Genomic DNA, 19,812 nt, shown 5'->3' on the forward strand with positions numbered 1-19,812 from the left:
AGTAGTAAACACCATGGAAAATGGTGTCACGCTTTGAAGTTATAATGGTCACATCTTGGGAAAGAGACAGAGAAACAGGCAACAAGGCTGAGTTTACAGAGACAGAGAAACAGGCAACAAGGTTGAGTTTACAGAGACAGAGAAACAGGCAACAAGGCTGAGATTACAGAGACAGAGAAACAGGCAACAAGGCTGAGTTTACAGAGACAGAGAGACAAGGCTGAGATTACAGAGACAGAGAAACAAGCAACAAGGCTGAGTTTACAGAGACAGAGACAAGGCTGAGTTTACAGAGAAACAGGCAACAAGGCTGAGTTTACAGAGACAGAGAGACAAGGCTGAGATTACAGAGACAAAGAGACAAGGCTGAGATTACAGAGACAGAGTCATACTGTAGACAGAGACACAGGCAACAAGACTGAGACGGGCCGACTCTTTTCTCTGTATATATCAACGATGTCGCTCTTGCTGCGGGTGATTCCTTGATCCACCTCTACGCAGACGACACCATTCTGTATACATCTGGCCCTTCTTTGGACACTGTGTTAACAAACCTCCAAATGAGCTTCAATACCATACAACACTCCTACCGTGGCCTCCAACTGCTCTTAAATTTCCTCTCTAGGTTTCTTCCTAGGTTTTGGCCATTTTAGGGAGTTTTTCCTAGCCACCGTGCTTCTACACGTGCATTGCTTGCTGTTTGGGATTTTAGGCTGGGTTTCTGAACAACACTTTGAGATATCAGCTGATGTAAGAAGGGCTATATACAGTGGGGAGAACAAGTATTTGATACACTGCCGATTTTGCAGGTTTTCCTACTTACAAAGCATGTAGAGGTCTGTAATTTTTATCATAGGTACACTTCAACTGTGAGAGACGGAATCTAAAACAAAAATCCAGAAAATCACATTGTACGATTTTTAAGTAATTAATTTGCATTTTATTGTATTTATTTATTGTACTACTCTCCGTATTATTGGCCAACGTGTAATCATTGGAAAACAAACTTGACGATCTACGAATAAGAATATCCTACCAATGTGACATTTAAAACTATAATATCTTGTGTTTCACCGAGATGTGGTCGACACGGATAATATAGAGCTGGTTGGCTTCGCCGTGCATCGGCAGGACAAAGCAGCTACATCTGGTAAGACGAGGAGCGGAGGTGTGTGTCTATTTGTCAATAACTGCTGGTGTGCAATGTCTAATATTAAAGAACGTATTGAGCTTGAGGTATTTCTCGCCTGAGGTAGAGTACCTCATGATACGCTTTAGACCACACTATCTACCAAGAGAGTTCTCATCAAAATTATTCGTAGCTGTCTATTTACCACCACTTAGACCGCACTCAACGAGCTGTATAAGGCCATAAGCAAACAAGAAAATGCTCATCCAGAAGCGGCGCTCCTAGTGGCCAGAGACTTTAATGCAGGCAAACTTAAATCCATTTTACCTCATTTCTACCAGCATCACATGAGCAACCAGAGGAAGAATAATCTCTTGACCACCTTTACTCCACACACAGAGATGCATACTAAGCTCTCCTTTGCCCTCCATTTGGCAAATCTGACCATAATTCTATTTTCCTAATTCCTGCTTACAAGCAAAAACTAAAGCAGGAAGTACCAGTGACTCGCTCAATACGGAAGTGGTCAGATGATGGGTATGCTACTCTACCAGATTGTTTCGATACCACAGACTGGAATATGTTCCAGGATTCATCCAATGGCATTGAGGAGTACACCACCTCAGTCACCATAAGTGCATCGACGACATCGTCCCCACAGTGACCGTACATACATATCCCAACCAGAAGCCATGGATTACGAGCAAAAGCCACACAGAGCTAAAGGCTAGAGTTGTCGCCTTCAAGGAGTGGGACACTAATCCGGACACTTATAAGTAATCCTGCTATGCCCTCAGACTATCCATCAAACAGGCTAAGTGTCAATACTGGACTAATATTGAATCCTACTACACCGGCTGTGCAGCTTGTCGGATGTGGTGGTGCTTGAAACTGTTACGGACTACAAAGGAAACCCAGCTGTGAGCTGCCCAGTGACACGAGCCTACCAGACAAGCTAAATGCCTTTTATGCTCACTTCGAGGTAAGCAACACTTAACTATGCATGAGAGCACCAGCTGTTTCAGACAACTGTGTGATCACGCTCTCATAGCTGATGTGAGCAAGACATTTAAACAGGTCAACATTCACAAAGCCGCAGGGCCAGAAGGATTACCAGGGGTGTGTTTTTAGTCCCCTCCTGTACTCACTGTACACCCACAACTGTGTGGCCAAGCACACCTACAACACCATCATTTAGTTTGCTGACGACATAACAGTGGTAGGCCTGATCACCGGCAGCCTATAGGGAGGAGGTCAGAGACCTGGCTGTGTGGTGACAGGACAACAACCTTTCCCGCAATGTGAGCAAGACAAAAGAGCTGATCGTGGACTATAGGAATGAGGGCCGAACAGGCCCCCATTAACATCGACGGGGCTGAAGTGGAGCGGGTCGAGGGTTTCAAGTTCCATGGTGTCCACATCACCAACAAACTATCATGGTATAAACACACCAAGACAGTTGTGAAGATGGCACAGCAACACCTTTTCCCCTTCAGGAAACTGAAAAGATTTGGCATTGGTCCCCAGATCCTAAAAAAGTTCTACAGCTGCACCATCGAGAGCATCCTGACCGGTTGCATCACCTCCTGGTATGGCAACTGCTCAGCATATGACCATAAGGCGCTACAGAGGGTAGTGCATATGGCCCAGTACATCACTGGGGCCAAGCTTCCTGACATCCAGGACCTGTATACTAGGCAGTGTCAGAGGAAGGCCCTAAAAAGACTCCAGTCACCCAAGTTATAGACTGTTCTCTCTGCTACCGCATGGCAAGCAGTACCGGAGCGCCAAGTCTAGGTCCAAGAGGCTTCTAAACAGCTTCTACCCCCAAGCCATGAGACTGCTGAACAATTAACCACCTGGACTATTTACATTGACCCCCCTTTGTTTTTACACTGCTGCTACTCGCTGTTTATTATCTATGCATAGTCGTTTTACAAATTACCTTGACTAATCTGTCACCCTGCACTCGGTACCAGTAGATAGCGTCGTTGTTGTTATGTAATTTTCTTGTTACTTTTTGTAACATTTTACTTTAGTTTATTTAGTAAATATTTTCTGAACTTTGTTTCTTGAACTGCATTGTTGGTTAAGGGCTTGTAAGTAAGCATTTCACGGTATAATCTACACCTGTACTCGGCGCATGTGATAAATACAATTTGATTTGATTTGACTCTTATAGTGGCTGGTAACATTCTTAAAGAAGGGCAAGGTTGTTCTCTAACACTCTTATAAAAGAGAAAGGCTTGATGCTTGTGGTTAACTCTTCATTAGATTCTTCCACTTTATTATACCGCCAGTCATTCGCAAGCTAGGAATCACAATAACAGGAATCACGTATTCAATTAGGTCTTCGCCTCCGACTCAGACAGAAATGAAAAATACATATGGATATATGACAGACAAAACAGCAAGCAGCAGAAAAAACCTCTTAAAGATAATAGACATTATTTAGAATAATTGCTCTCTGAATGACAAACACGCTGTGTGAATAGGAGATCCTTCAGGTGCAATCACTGGCATGAACATTGCAGACAGCCTTGCTTCTCTGCGGGCAGCCATTGTTGGAAGATGGAAGGTCATGTGACAAATCAAATCAAATCAAATTTTATTTGTCACATACACATGGTTAGCAGATGTTAATGCGAGTGTAGCGAAATGCTTGTGCTTCTAGTTCCGACAATGCAGTAATAACGAGCAAGTAATCTAACTAACAATTCCAAAAAAAAAACTACTGTCATACACAGTGTAAGGGGATAAAGAATATGTACATAAGGATATATGAATGAGTGATGGTACAGAGCAGCATAGGCAAGATACAGTAGATGATATCGAGTACAGTATATACATATGAGATAAGTATGTAAACCAAGTGGCATAGTTAAAGTGGCTAGTGATACATGTATTACATAAGGATGCAGTCGATGATATAGAGTACAGTATCAACGTATGCATATGAGATGAACAATGTAGGGTAAGTAACATTATATAAGGTAGCATTGTTTAAAGTGGCTAGTGATATATTTACATCATTTCCCATCAATTCCCATGATTAAAGTGGCTGGAGTAGAGTCAGTGTCATTGACAGTGTGTTGGCAGTAGCCACTCAATGTTAGTGGTGGCTGTTTAACAGTCTGATGGCCTTGAGATAGAAGCTGTTTTTCAGTCTCTCGGTCCCAGCTTTGATGCACCTGTACTGACCTCGCCTTCTGGATGGCAGCGGGGTGAACAGGCAGTGGCTCGGGTGGTTGATGTCCTTGATGATCTTTATGGCCTTCCTGTAGCATCGGGTGGTGTAGGTGTCCTGGAGGGCAGGTAGTTGCCCCCGGTGATGCGTTGTGCAGACCTCACTACCCTCTGGAGAGCCTTACGGTTGAGGGCGGTGCAGTTGCCATACCAGGCGGTGATACAGCCCGCCAGGATGCTCTCGATTGTGCATCTGTAGAAGTTTGTGAGTGCTTTTGGTGACAAGCCGAATTTCTTCAGCCTCCTGAGGTTGAAGAGGCGCTGCTGCGCCTTCCTCACGATGCTGTCTGTGTGAGTGGACCAATTCAGTTTGTCTGTGATGTGTATGCCGAGGAACTTAAAACTTGCTACCCTCTCCACTACTGTTCCATCGATGTGGATGGGGGGGTGTTCCCTCTGCTGTTTCCTGAAGTCCACAATCATCTCCTTAGTTTTGTTGACGTTGAGTGTGAGGTTATTTTCCTGACACCACACTCCGAGGGCCCTCACCTCCTCCCTGTAGGCCGCAGGACACGCAGGAGGTCTGTGTATTGTTGAGTCCCAAAATGGCAGCTTGTTTCCTAATATAGTGCATTACTTTTGATCCACAGGGACTAAACTTATGTAGTCCACAATAGAATGGAATAGATGCCGTGTATTGAGGAAAAGCAAATGCCTGTGTGGACCCAGTGTTACGCTCCTCGTTTGTAGAATGACCGGACCAAGGTGCAGCGTGGGAGGCGTACATCTTCTTCATTAATGTTCCACCAAAATAAACAATAAACAACAAACGTAAAGCTTCGTAGTGCAAAACATGCAACAAACAAAGACAAGATCCCACAAAACACAAAAGGAAACTGACAACTTATATCTGATTCCCAATCAGAGACAACGATAAACAGCCACCTGCGATTGGGAATCAAACACACCAGCATAGAAACAGAAAATCTAGAATGCCCACACTAATCACACCCTGACCAAATAGAGAAATAACAAAGGCTCTCCGAGGTCAGGGCGTGACACCCAGCAATCACAGCTAGCTGGTGCCATGCTGGTGCCATGCTGGTGCCATGCTGGTGCCATGCTGGTGCCATGCCCTCTGAGTTATTCGGCATTGAATTACATAAAAGAAAATAAAGCAGTGTGGTATGCAAGGTCTGATAGAGATGTATAAAGCTGTGTTGTAGTCTAGGTGTGTAGATAGAGATGTATAAAGCTGTGTTGTAGTCTAGGTGTGTAGATAGAGATGTATAAAGCTGTGTTGTAGTCTAGGTAGATAGATATAGATGTATAAAGCTGTGTTGTAGTCCAGGTAGATAGATAGAGATGTATAAAGCTGTGTTGTAGTCTAGGTGTGTAGATAGAGATGTATAAAGCTGTGTTGTAGTCTAGGTAGATAGATAGAGATCTATAAAGCAGTGTGGTATGCAAGGTCTGATAGAGATGTATAAAGCTGTGTTGTAGTCTAGGTGTGTAGATAGAGATGTATAAAGCTGTGTTGTAGTCTAGGTGGATAGATAGAGATGTATAAAGCTGTGTTGTAGTCTAGGTGTGTAGATAGAGATGTATAAAGCTGTGTTGTAGTCTAGGTAGATAGATATAGATGTATAAAGCTGTGTTGTAGTCTAGGTAGATAGATAGAGATGTATAAAGCTGTGTTGTAGTCTAGGTAGATAGATAGAGATCTATAAAGCAGTGTGGTATGCAAGGTCTGATAGTGATGTATAAAGCTGTGTTGTAGTCTAGGTAGATAGATAGAGATGTATAAAGCTGTGTTGTAGTCTAGGTGGGTAGATAGAGATGAATGAACAATGCCTTGCTGCTTCAGGAAGGAAGGAATAAGGAAAAGAGGGGAGACATTTTTCGGGGGGGCAGTCCTTCATCTGAAACAATGTGTGTCCAATATGGCACCCTATTCCATTTATAGTGCACTACTTTTGACCAGGACTCATAGGGCCAAAAGTAGCGCAATGTATAGGGGACAGGGTGCGTATTGGGACACAGACCCACGAGTGGCCACAGGGGTTGGGGTGGGGTGGGGGGGTAGATTATAAAAAGCTATTGACATTACCCTGAAGCAAGAGGAGGAGAAGAGGGGGTTGTTGTGTATGGTCCCACCCTTCATGCTTTATGTATATGTAATCACAACCGATCGTGATAGAAATTAATCAATAACAACACTGAAGGGATGTGTTGGTTAACACATGTTACTCCTCCCTCCCTCCCTCCATCTACCACCATCCACCCCTTCTCCTCACCCCCTCCCTCCCTCCTTTCCGACCACCACCAACCCATTCTCCTCACCCCCTCCCTCCTCTCCTCCTTTCCTACCACCACCAACCCATTCTCCTCACCCCCTCCCTCCCTCCTTTCTTACCACCACCAACCCATTCTCCTCACCCCCTCCCTCCCTCCTTTCCGACCACCACCAACCCATTCTCCTCAACCCCTCCCTCCTTTCCTACCACCACCAACCCATTCTCCTCACCCCCTCCCTCCCTCCTTTCCGACCACCACCAACCCATTCTCCTCACCCCCTCCCTCCTCTCCTACCACCATCCACCCATTCTCCTCACCAGGCCTGTTGTTGTGTCTTTTCTCCCACTCTGAGGACTCGAGGTGAGGGGGTATTTTTATGTCCCTGAAGCTGCGTTTGGAGGAGCTCCATATGGTCAGGATTAAAGGTGTTGCTGGGTGCAGGGTTCTGCTTGGTTGGCAGCCACCAACATTAATTAGAAAACAAGATCAGAGGCGGTATGAAAATCCAATTAAGGTCCTATGAACAGATTGCCAAGTGATGTTCACTAATGCATTGCTGAGCACCATGCAAATTTTTGTGGCAGCACATTTGGCTTTATGTGTGTGCAGGTGGGAAAGGATGTGTGTGCGTCGGTGTCGGTGTGTGTGTGTGTGTGTCGGTGTGTGTGTGTCGTTGTCGTTGTGTGTGTGTGTGTCGGTGTGTTTGTGTCGGTGTAGATGTCGGTGTGTGTGTGTGTGTGTGTGTGTGTCGCTGTCGGTGTCAGTGTGTATGTGTGTCGTGTTGGTGTGTGTGTCGGTGTCGGTGTGTGTTTGTGTCGTGTTGGTGTGTGTTTCTGTTGGTGTCAGTGTGTATGTCTGTCGGTGTTGGTGTGTGTTTGTCGGTGTCGGGGTGTGTTGGTGTCGGTGTGTGTATGTGTCGTCGGTGTGTGTGTGTTGGTGTGTGTATGTCGGTGTGTGGGTGAGGGGTGTCGGTGTGTGTGTCGGTGTCAGTGTGTGTGTGTGTGTGCAGGTGGGAGATGTGTGTTTGTCACTGACAGGGCAACCTATGGCAGTGTTTGACATTGCATGATGTCATTGTCTGTGTGTGTGTGTCGGTGTGTGTGTGTCGTTGTCGGTGTGTGTGTGTGTCGGTGTGTGTGTCGGTGTGTGTGTCGGTGTGTGTGTGTCGTTGTCGGTGTGTGTCGTTGTCGGTATGTGTGTCGGTATGTGTGTCGGTGTGTGTGTCGGTGTGTGTGTGTGTGTGTGTGTGTGTCTGTGTGTGTGTGACATTGCCTGATGTTTTCTAACATGTGGCAAATGACTTATCTTATAAAAATCAACCGACAATCAGTAAGCTTCAAAGTTTAGAGTAAGACTCTATAGTATCGTTTTACAATCTGAAGCATAATTGCCCGTGTAGAATAAATTGATCACTCGGTCATAATGAAGCTCAATTAAATGTACCGTGTATGAGGGATGAACCAACCTGAAATGAATTAGGTCAGATGCCTTGCAAGATAATTATCCAAGAGCACACATCAGGGATTTAATTTGATTAGCTATAAAACAAAACAAAATCAAATCCATTGATCACAATAGCACCCGATATAGGTTGGAGACAAAAAAGATCAACATGGTAAGTTAAGAATCAGAAAAACATGGAAAAGATAAGGGACCAATTGAAACCAACAACATGAATATTTCTTATTTGACACGAGGTCTCATTTACTAGAACAGACAAGACATCTGATGGGAGCATGAGAAGTGTCTGCAGATGTTGTTCTATGGCCTGACACTGCCGTGTTGGCTCCGATGAGAGCTGTTCACATGTTGAAAGGAACACCATTGCGCTACATAAAGGATAGCTGATTAGGAAGTCCGGGAATGAGGTTCAAGTGCCGGAAATCGCCACAATGTAGAGGCATCTATGTAATCTTGGTCATGATCTCTGCTCTGTAAGGAGCTTAGTCAAATCTCAGCGACTGGATTTAGTAGATAACAAGAATGGTTGTTGATGCTAAAAACAATGTAATCTGACAGACAACCTTGCCTTCTCAGATTGTGTCCAGAAGTCAAATTTGAATCTATTCACGCACAATTATTTATTTTCTTTTTTAAATAAACATTGATATTGTACAGACTAAATGTTAGCGATACCGTGAAGGACTAAACCAAAAATGAGATAAATGGAATAAACCAACCCAGGCAAGATGCATTTAGATGGAGTAGTTCATCAGAAGTGCTAGAACTGTACCAGAAATAAGGATCCAGGTTAGTGCGGATACCTGACGACCTGAACAAGAGGATGAACAGTGAATAAACCTGTACCAACACAGAGAAATCAAATGCAGCATCATCTTCCTGGTCACTGCTGGTGCTGTCAGGAAACAGTGGTTGGTATTGGACGGGAGCAGGTTGGTACAGTACTTAATGAAATTGTCTGATCTCCATTGGTCGTTCCCGTGCTCATAGTCTGAAATTTGAGGATGGTGCAAGCAATTCTAACTCAACCCTACACCCTGATATCTCATTTCTTTCAGATCCACACAAGGGCAAAGGGGTAAGGATAATGTTTGGTGTGGAATTTGGCCTTAATTAACTTTGGCTGTCCATTGTTGTCTAATCAGGCTCTGATTGGTCCTAAGCTGTCCTTTACAATGTCTCTCCTCCTCACTACACCTGTCCCCACTGTTCAGTGGGTATCATAGCTGCTAATCTGTGCTCAGGATAAGATAGGTGTAAGGTGAACATTTGTGCTGTTAACTTCTGTAATTTAAGTTTGTTATTTTGTGTTGTTTCCTAAGGGGCTCCTGTGTGTTCAGGTACGCCAGAGTACCTTTTGGTGTGATTTTGTTAGAAAGCTTTTTAAAGGTTTGAATTCATTTTACATATTTTTTTTTATCTCAAAGTAATGGTACTCAATGTCTGCTCTCCCCAGCCTACAGGATGGGCTCATTCTACCCAAGACCTATAACATATGATGCTTCACCTGTCAAACACAGCCAGCGTGACCCCCCTTAACACTATTCCCCCTCCAGACCAGCGTGATCCCATTAGCTCCGGTCCTGGCTCAAGCCAGTCTGGGAGTCCTGTTGAAGGTGCCCCAGTGTTCAGTGTTCTCCTCCAGACCCCTATAAATCTGACCAGGCTGCTGCTTCCCCTTTACACCATTCCTTAGGCTCCTGAAACGACTGGATGTGTTCCTGCTGAAACAACTTACCCTAGTCTTCTTCCACCACCTATCATGTGTGTTCCTACCACATCACCCAAGGAAGTTCCAGGCAGGAGAGCTCTCCCACCTTGCAAGCATCTATGAGCATGGCAGCAGTAAGAGTGAGCGAGCAGACCAACGGTCCCCCCGCCCCCCCACCTCTTCCTGAAGAGGCAGGCTCTATTCCAGACCCTGCTAAAGTAGCCCAATCCCTACCCAGCTTTCTTAAACCAGAGCCTAGCCAGGAAGAGTTAATGGGAACTTCCCTGCTGACACCACCGACCATGATCATGGGAACGACCAATGGAGATCGGACGATTTAGTCCAATTTAGTCCAAGGTCTCCTGCTGTACATAACTGATTCAGTATACATTGTCATTACTCTAACACTTGTTTCTTGTCTTCCTCAGATCCCAGTCCATGGTCATAACTAAGGGAGGGTCACTAGGCCTATAGGAACTATTGACAAGTATGTTTTAGTTTAGGTGACTTGTGTCATTTCTGATGTTTATTGATCCGTTGACATTAAAGGGGGATATTTTGGCTTTCAAGGAGCAAAGTGTCACCTCATAATGTAAAGTTTTTTAACCTGAAGTCCTACGGTGTATTTTTAATAAACTACTTTACATTCCTCTTTCTATTAAGTAAAAAACGGCTTAGCCCCTTCATGACGGCTTTTAACATCTATGCTTGACCCCTTCATTATGGCTTTTAACATCTACGCTGACTTAAGTAAAGTTATCATAGATACTGGACCTGACACTCGGTTTTTGGTTTCCACGAACTATGACACTGGGCCGGCAGGTAGCCTTGTGGTTAGAGCAGGTAGCCTAGTGGTTAGAGCAGGTAGCCTAGTGGTTAGAGCAGGTATCCTTGTGGTTAGAGCAGGTAGCCTGGTGGTTAGAGCAGGTAGCCTAGTGTTTAGAGAAGGTAGCCTAGTGGTTAGAGAAGGTAGCCTAGTGGTTAGAGACAGGTAGCCTAGTGGTTAGAGACAGGTAGCCTAGTGGTTAGAGACAGGTAGCCTAGTGGTTAGAGACAGGTAGCCTAGTGGTTAGAGACAGGTAGCCTGGTGGTTAGAGACAGGTAGCCTAGTGGTTAGAGACAGGTAGCCTAGTGGTTAGAGACAGGTAGCCTGGTGGTTAGAGACAGGTAGCCTAGTGGTTAGAGACAGGTAGCCTAGTGGTTAGAGACAGGTAGCCTGGTGGTTAGAGACAGGTAGCCTAGTGGTTAGAGCAGGTAGCCTAGTGGTTAGATGCTTGCAGAGTGTGAGAGCCCTCCTGGCAGGTCGCAGTTGTAAATGAGAACTTGTTCTCAACTGGCCTACCTGGTTAAATAAAGCTGAAAAAAAATGTTTTAAAAAGTATCATGGATGTCACACTTAAATGGAAGGTTGTGACTGGGTACCATTTGAGCGATGTACAGTGACATTACATAGATTTGCTACATATTTGCTAGATACAACCTGACTATTTTTAAACTCAATGATAAATGTTTATTTTTACATGAAACACACCAGAGGAGAAATGAATCTTAATAAACATACACAGCTACGCTCTTCACCCCCCTTGGGCTGGGATTTGAGATGTACAGTAGGAAGATGTGTGGTTGTTAAAGATTACACTCCAAACTACATCATTTATGTGCAACTATTGACCGGCATAATTTAACCCTTTCTAAATGCATGAAAAATTATTTGGGTTGAGGGTGATGCACTATCGTTCTTAATTGGCGTCTATGAGGGTCATTTTAAAAACTAAAAAACACCACACAGATTTCCTGTCACTGAAGTGGGTGATGGTTAGTTTTGAGCTGTAGTAATAAATACCATGGTATCATGGTATCATGGTGACATTGGTTGATGGAATAAATGGGAAATGGCTTCCCTAATTAATCCAACAAATCAGACTCCATTGATCTTTAATTAGAACGTGTTGTTAATCACCTTCAATGCTCTGACACTGGAATGGCTCTGTTGGAAGCCTAGAGAAGTAGGGTCTTGAATGAATCCACACTAAGTTTACAGTATTTTCAGTGTTTATTTAACCTTTATTTAACTAGGCAAGTCAATTGAGAACAAATTCTTATTTACAATGACGGCCTAGGAACAGTGGGTTAACTGCCTTGTTCAGGAGCAGAACGAGAGATTTTTATCTTGTCAGCTACGAGGATTCAATCTAGCAACCTTTTGGTTACTGGCCCAACACTCTAACCACTAGGCTACCTAACCACTAGGCTACCTGCTCTAACCACTAGGCTACCTGCTCTAACCACTAGGCTACCTGCTCTAACCACTAGGCTACCTGCTCTAACCACTAGGCTACCTGCTCTAACCACTAGGCTACCTGCTCTAACCACTAGGCTACCTGTCGCCCAGGTGTCATTGTTTGTGGAAACCAAAAACCGAGGGTCAGGTCCAGTGTCTATGATGACTTTATTTTGAAGACATGTTTGCTGTTCGTAATGATATATTTCTGGGATTGTCCATCTCCTTGTCTTACACTCTCTTTAACATTTTTTTCAACCAAAAAAAAGGTGTGTGATAAAACACCAAAGATGATCCACAGGAAAAAATGGCAACTATAGTCTGATTCATTCCCCGTAACTCCAAGTCTTCTCACAGCCACAGAATTACAGTGCCTTGCGAAAGTATTCGGCCCCCTTGAACTTTGCGACCTTTTGCCACATTTCAGGCTTCAAACATAAAGATATAAAACTGTATTTTTTTGTGAAGAATCAACAACAAGTGGGACACAATCATGAAGTGGAACGACATTTATTGGATATTTCAAACTTTTTTAACAAATCAAAAACTGAAAAATTGGGCGTGCAAAATTATTCAGCCCCTTTACTTTCAGTGCAGCAAACTCTCTCCAGAAGTTCAGTGAGGATCTCTGAATGATCCAATGTTGACCTAAATGACTAATGATGATAAATACAATCCACCTGTGTGTAATCAAGTCTCCGTATAAATGCACCTGCACTGTGATAGTCTCAGAGGTCCGTTAAAAGCGCAGAGAGCATCGTGAAGAACAAGGAACACACCAGGCAGGTCCGAGATAATGTTGTGAAGAAGTTTAAAGCCGGATTTGGATACAAAAAGATTTCCCAAGCTTTAAACATCCCAAGGAGCACTGTGCAAGCGATAATATTGAAATGGAAGGAGTATCAGACCACTGCAAATCTACCAAGACCTGGCCGTCCCTCTAAACTTTCAGCTCATACAAGGAGAAGACTGATCAGAGATGCAGCCAAGAGGCCCATGATCACTCTGGATGAACTGCAGAGATCTACAGCTGAGGTGGGAGACTCTGTCCATAGGACAACAATCAGTCGTATATTGCACAAATCTGGCCTTTATGGAAGAGTGGCAAGAAGAAAGCCATTTCTTAAAGATATCCATAAAAAGTGTTGTTTAAAGTTTGCCACAAGCCACCTGGGAGACACACCAAACATGTGGAAGAAGGTGCTCTGGTCAGATGAAACCAAAATGGAACTTTTTGGCAACAATGCAAAACGTTATGTTTGGCGTAAAAGCAACACAGCTCATCACCCTGAACACACCATCCCCACTGTCAAACATGGTGGTGGCAGCATCATGGTTTGGGCCTGCTTTTCTTCAGCAGGGACAGGGAAGATGGTTCAAATTGATGGGAAGATGGATGGAGCCAAATACAGGACCATTCTGGAAGAAAACCTGATGGAGTCTGCAAAAGACCTGAGACTGGGACGGAGATTTGTCTTCCAACAAGACAATGATCCAAAACATAAAGCAAAATCTACAATGGAATGGTTCAAAAATAAACATATCCAGGTGTTAGAATGGCCAAGTCAAAGTCCAGACCTGAATCCAATCGAGAATCTGTGGAAAGAACTGAATACTGCTGTTCACAAATGCTATCCATCCAACCTCACTGAGCTCGAGCTGTTTTGCAAGGAGGAATGGGAAAAAAATTCAGTCTCTCGATGTGCAAAACTGATAGAGACATACCCCAAGCGACTTACAGCTGTAATCGCAGCAAAAGGTGGCGCTACAAAGTATTAACTTAAGGGGGCTGAATAATTTCAGTTTTGATTTGTTAAAAAAGTTTGAAATATCCAATAAATGTCATTCCACTTCATGATTGAGCCTGAAATGTGGCAAAAGGTCGCAAAGTTCAAGGGGGCCGAATACTTTCGCAAGGCACTGTACATTATTACATTATAGCACAGTAAGTATCTATCTACTTTCTACTTTCCAGCTTCATAAATTAGTTGTGGCACGTTGATGTGGAACCCCGCCAGGCGAGTCTTGATATCAGGCCAATAGTCAAGCCTGTCTTCGCATGGGCCCCCAGGGGAACAGATACCATGACAGAGAAGAAGGGAGGGAGAGCGAGAGGGGGAGGGAGAGGGGGAGAGGGGGAGAGGGGAAGGGAGAGAGAGGGGGAGGGAGAGGGAGAGGGAGAGAGAGGGGGAGGGAGAGGGGGAGGGAGAGAGAGAGAGGTGGAGGGAGAGAGAGGAGGGAGAGGGAGAGGGGGAGAGGGGGAGGGAGAGAGAGGGGGAGGGAGAGGGGGAGGGAGAGAGAGGGGGAGGGAGAGAGAGGAGGGAGAGGGGGAGGGAGAGAGGGGTGAGGGAGAGGGGAGGGAGAGAGAGAGTGGGAGGGAGAGAGAGAGAGAGGGGGGGGGAGAGAGAGGAGGGAGAGGGAGAAGGGGGGAGAGGGGGAGGGAGCGAGAGGGGGAGGGAGAGGCGGAGGGGAGAGGGGGAGGGAGAGAGAGGAGGGAGAGAGAGGGGGAGGCAGAGGGGGAGGCAGAGGGGAAGCCAGAGAGAGAGGGGGAGGGAGAGAGAGAGAGAGAGAGGGGGGGAGGAGAGAGAGGAGGGAGAGGGAGAAGGGGGAGAGGGGAGGGAGAGAGAGGGGGAGGGAGAGAGAGGGGAAGAGAGAGAGGGTGGAGGGAGAGAGAGGGGAAGGGAGAGGGGGGGTGAAAGAATGAAAAGTCGGGAGGGAGTTGGCCAATTTCAACTGAATCCTTTTCCAAGATTCCTTTTCCTCCAGAAAGATTGTTGTTGCTTTAAGGTACACTGCAAATGACCAATACTCTGTAAAACTATTGCTGTACATTTGCCAATTCACCAGTCTTTCTGTTGGGTGGAAGGGCGTTTCTAGATTCTCCACTGACACTGACGACAGACATCTGTCTGCCATTTTGTCTGTCACTGCATGTTTTTAGCTTCAGGACAGTAGAGCAGAGGACTGATGTCTAACATAAAGTACATCCTATCCTATAATTCCTATGGTTTTCTATCACAGCATTGATTTAACCCTGCAGTTGTCAAGGCTGTCACACTGTAATATTCACAGGCTGCACGGAATGGCGCTGGAGGGATTAGCGCTGGCGGGATTAGTGCAGGAGGGGGATTAGCGCTGGCGGGATTAGTGCAGGAGGGAATAGCGCTGGAGGGGTAGTGCTGGAGGGCTGAGCACCGGAGGGCATGGCGCTGGGGGAATAGCACCGGAGGGATTAGTGCCTGAGGGATGAGCACCAGAGGGCATAGCGCTGGGGGAATAGCACCGGATTGATTAGTGCTGGAGGGATTAGCCACGGAGGGTAGAGCGCTGGAGGGATGAGTGCTGGAGGGTTTAGCGCTGGAGGGTATAGCGCTGGAGGGTTTAGTGCTGGAGAGTTTAATGCTGGAGGGTTAGCACCGGAGGGTATAGTGCTGGAGGGGTTAGCGTTGGAGGGATTAGCGCTGGAGGGTTTAGCGCTGGAGGGATTAGCGCTGGAGGGTTTAGCACCAGAGGGTATAGCGCTGGAGGGATTAGCGCTGGAGGGATTAGCGCTGCAGGGATTAGCACTGGAGGGATTAGCACTGGAGGGATTAGCGCTGGAGGGATTAGCGCTGGAGGGTTTAGCACCGGAGGGTATAGCGCTGGAGGGATTAGCGCTGCAGGGATTAGCACTGGAGGGGTTAGCGCTGGAGGGGTTAGCACTGGAGGGATTAGCGCTGGAGGGATTAGCGCTGGAGGGGTTAGCACTGGAGGGATTAGCGCTGGAGGGATTAGCACTGGAGGGATTAGCACTGGAGGGGTTAGCGCTGTGCTACCTTATATAATGTTACTTACCCTACATTATTCATCTCATATGCATACGTAGATACTGTACTCTATATCATCGACTGCATCCTTATGTAATACATGTATCACTAGCCACTTTAACTATGCCACTTGGTTTACATACTCATCTCATGTGTATATACTGTACTCGATATCATCTACTGTATCTTGCCTATGCTGCTCTGTACCATCACTCATTCATATATCCTTATGTACATATTCCTTATCCCCTTACACTGTGTATAAGACAGTAGTTTTTTTGGAATTGTTAGTTAGATTACTTGTTCGTTATTACTGCATTGTCGGAACTAGAAGCACAAGCATTTCGCTACACTCGCATTAACATCTGCTAACCATGTGTATGTGACAAATAAAATTTGATTTGATTTGGAGGGGTTAGCACTGGAGGGGTTAGCACTGGAGGGATTAGCGCTGGAGGGAATTGCAACCGTTTTACAGGCTCCTGACCAATTGTGCTATTTTGTGTGTTTTTCTTCTTCTTTTTTGTCTTTCCGCCATTTGTTTCCTATGACTGAAAAGGCCTTCTGGACATCAGAACTACAATCACTAACCGTGATTTGGATGATGATTTCTACTTCAATGAGTCGGAGGCGAAAGATATATTGATTGTCCCAGACCAGGCCCAACACTAGAAGAAGGAAGAGAGGGTGCTGTAGAGGCCGGCTTGCGGGATACCTGACGAGACTATGCCGGGGGGTGAATAAATCGCCTCTATCATCCATTCTATTGGCGAATGTGCAATTGCTGGAGAGTACCAGTGGCACGCGCAATAACTAAGTGGTCCGATGAAGCGCATGCTAGGCTACAGGATTGTTTTGCTAGCACACACTGGAATATGTTCTGAGATTCTTCTGATGCCATTGAGGAGTTTACCATATCAGTCACCTGCTTCATTAATAAGTGATTCGACGACGTCCCCCCCACAGTGACCGTACGTACATATACCAACCAGGAGCCATTGATTACAGGCAACATCTGCACTGATCTAAATGCTAGAGCTGTCGCTTTCAAGGAGCAGGACACTAATTCGGACACATAAGAAATCCTGCTACGCTCTTCGATGAACCATCATACAGTGAAAGCGTCAATACAGGACCAAGATCGAATCCTACTATACCGGCTCTGACGCTCGTCGGATGTGGCAGAGCTCGCAAACTATCACAGATTACGTAGGGAAACCCAGCTGTGAGCTGTCCAGGGACGCAAGCCTATCAGGTGAGATAAATACCTTCTATGCTTTCTTTGAGGCTAGCAACACTGAACCATGCATGAGAGCACCATATGTTCCAGACTACTTTGTGATCACGCTCTCCGTAGCCGATGTGAGTAAGACCTTTAAACATTAACATTCACAAGGTCGCAGGGCCAGACAGATAACGAGTATGCGTACTCAAAGCACGCTCTGACCAGCTGGCAAGTGTCTTCACTGGCATTTTCAACCTATTCCAGCCTGTACTACTTACATGTTTCAAGCAGGACTTGACTTCCAGACGGGCCGGACTTCCAGACGGGTCGTCCCCACATGGATAGGGAACAACACATCAGCTGACCTTCAGCACGGGGGCCCCTCAGGGGTGTGTGCTTAGTCCCTCCTGTACTCCCTGTTCACCCATGACAGTTGACCCACGGCTTTCCAGAGCGTGCCCAATTTGACTGGAGTGTGGAGCGAGATTCCCATAGGATGGAACGTCTGACCTTCTCGCCCGCTCCAATTTCACTCCAGTAGCGCTCACTTCACGAGTTCAGGGCATGTCCCGCCCAGAATGCATTTGTAGTCTACGTATGTGCTGCTATAGCCCCTTACTTAAGTTACTGTCAATGTTGTTTGCAAAATATTTTCATAAAGAAACTGATCAAACACACAGGTGCAAAATCAAGGTGACTTACAAAGATGAGGACCAAGAGCAAGAGGGAGTGCAGTGATGTAATGTCCGCAACTAAAGAATCATTGTGGAATCTGAAAAGACACAAATCCCAAAAGCATGCTGGTGTACTTACTACTTGCACATGCTAAAAGACAGGAATGAGGTGGGTAGATAACTTAGTGTGTCATTGTAGCAAAGTATTTATAAACAAAAAATCTGATCTCCTAAACCGTTCATACATTTTTATTTTATCTTTATTTAACTAGGCAACTCAGTTAAGAACACATTCTTATTTTGGCCTTGGAATAGTCAGTGGCCTTGGAATAGCGGGTTAACTGCCTTGTTCAGGGGCAGAATGCCAGATTTTTTACTTGTCAGCTCAAGGGTTTGATCTTGCAACCTTTCCGTTATTAGTCCAACGCTCTAACCACTATGCTACCTGCCACCTATTATCTATACAATAGGCCATAATTGATTTTGGCCCAATAGGCCTGGAATATTCCCACGTTCAAAGAGCTTCCCATTTTGATTGGGTTATTTTGACTAGAAACCTTTAGGCCTACCTATTGAAAAAAACTCTGCACATCTGTCCAGCCTGGCGAGAGTGGCAAAAAGGGTGTTTAGCATCTCTACTGCTGGCAACAGTGGCCAAAAGGGTGTTTAGCATCTCTGCCCAGCCTGGCACGAGAGACCAAATGTGTGTTTAGCATTTCTGCTGCTGGCCTGCTCTCCAGGCACCATCGCATGAGCCTGAAGCTCCAGACTGGCCAATCTCGTCTTTCTAAAAAATGAATTCAAAGGCACTAATAAGTCAATTTTAATTTAATTTGTGTTTAATTCTAAGTATGTCACAGTCTTATATGCACAATTTATAGACTATAATGATTCAATACAACGAAATGTTGTTTAAATGCTGAGGGCTTTATGTCCTTACCATCCTATTGTGTCACACTTCAAAATGCTTCTCATTGTTTTTCTTTGTAGGCTTTAGCCTTAAAATAATTGAAATAATACAGCCTAAATAATTCATTTCTCTTCCTTCTTAGGCTCCATGTCTGGCTCCTGACCTATTTAGAGTATTTTTGTGCTGTTTAATATGTCATGTAGCCTATTTCAAATGATGTTCGCTTCTTACATTTATCTTTCATGTTCATTCAAATACTTTTCTTTCAAATCCATATGGATTTGGTAGGTCCAAGTAGTCACAGAAATAGATGGGTATAGGTTCAAATGTGAATTTAATGAACAGAGCGGTATTTAGTGGAGGACATGGAGCTCAAGAGCAGTGAGCTGTGAGGGGTGAGCGGGATTTCCAACTGCTCAACTCTGCTCACATGCTCTGGTGGCCACACACGACTCCCAACACCATCATTAAGTTTGCAGACGACACGACGGCGGTAGGCCTGATCACCGACGACGATGAGACGGCCTACAGGGAGAAGGTCAACAATATCTCCTTCAACGTCAACAAGATAAAGGAGCTGATTGTGGACTACAGGAAACTGAGGGCCGACCAACCACATCAATAGGGCTGTAGTGGAGCAGGTTGAGAGCTTCAAGTTCCTCTGTGTCCACATCACTAAGGAATTATCATGGCCCACACACACCAACACAGTCTTAAAGAGAGCACTACTATGCCTCTTCCCCCTTAGGAGGCTGAAAAGGTTTGGCATGGGACCCAGATCCTCAAAAAGTCATACAGTTGCACCGTTGAGGACATCTTGACTGGCTGCATCACTGCTTGGTATGGCAACTGCTTGGCATCAGACCGCAAGGCCTTACAGAGGGTGGTGCGTACAGCCCAGAACATCACTGAGGCCGAGCTCCTTGCCATCCAGGACATCTATACCAGGTTGTGTCAGAGGAAGGCCCAAACAATAGTCAGAGCCTCCAGCTACCCAAGTCATAGACTGTTCTCTCTGCTACCACATGACAAGTGGTACCGATGCACCTAGTCTGGAACCAACAGGACCCTGAACTGCTTCTACCCCCAAGCCATAAGACTGCTAAATTGTTAGTTAAATAGTTAACCAAT

The sequence above is a fragment of the Oncorhynchus tshawytscha genome, unplaced genomic scaffold (assembly GCF_018296145.1).
Source record: "Oncorhynchus tshawytscha isolate Ot180627B unplaced genomic scaffold, Otsh_v2.0 Un_contig_388_pilon_pilon, whole genome shotgun sequence".
Classification (NCBI taxonomy): domain Eukaryota; kingdom Metazoa; phylum Chordata; class Actinopteri; order Salmoniformes; family Salmonidae; genus Oncorhynchus; species Oncorhynchus tshawytscha.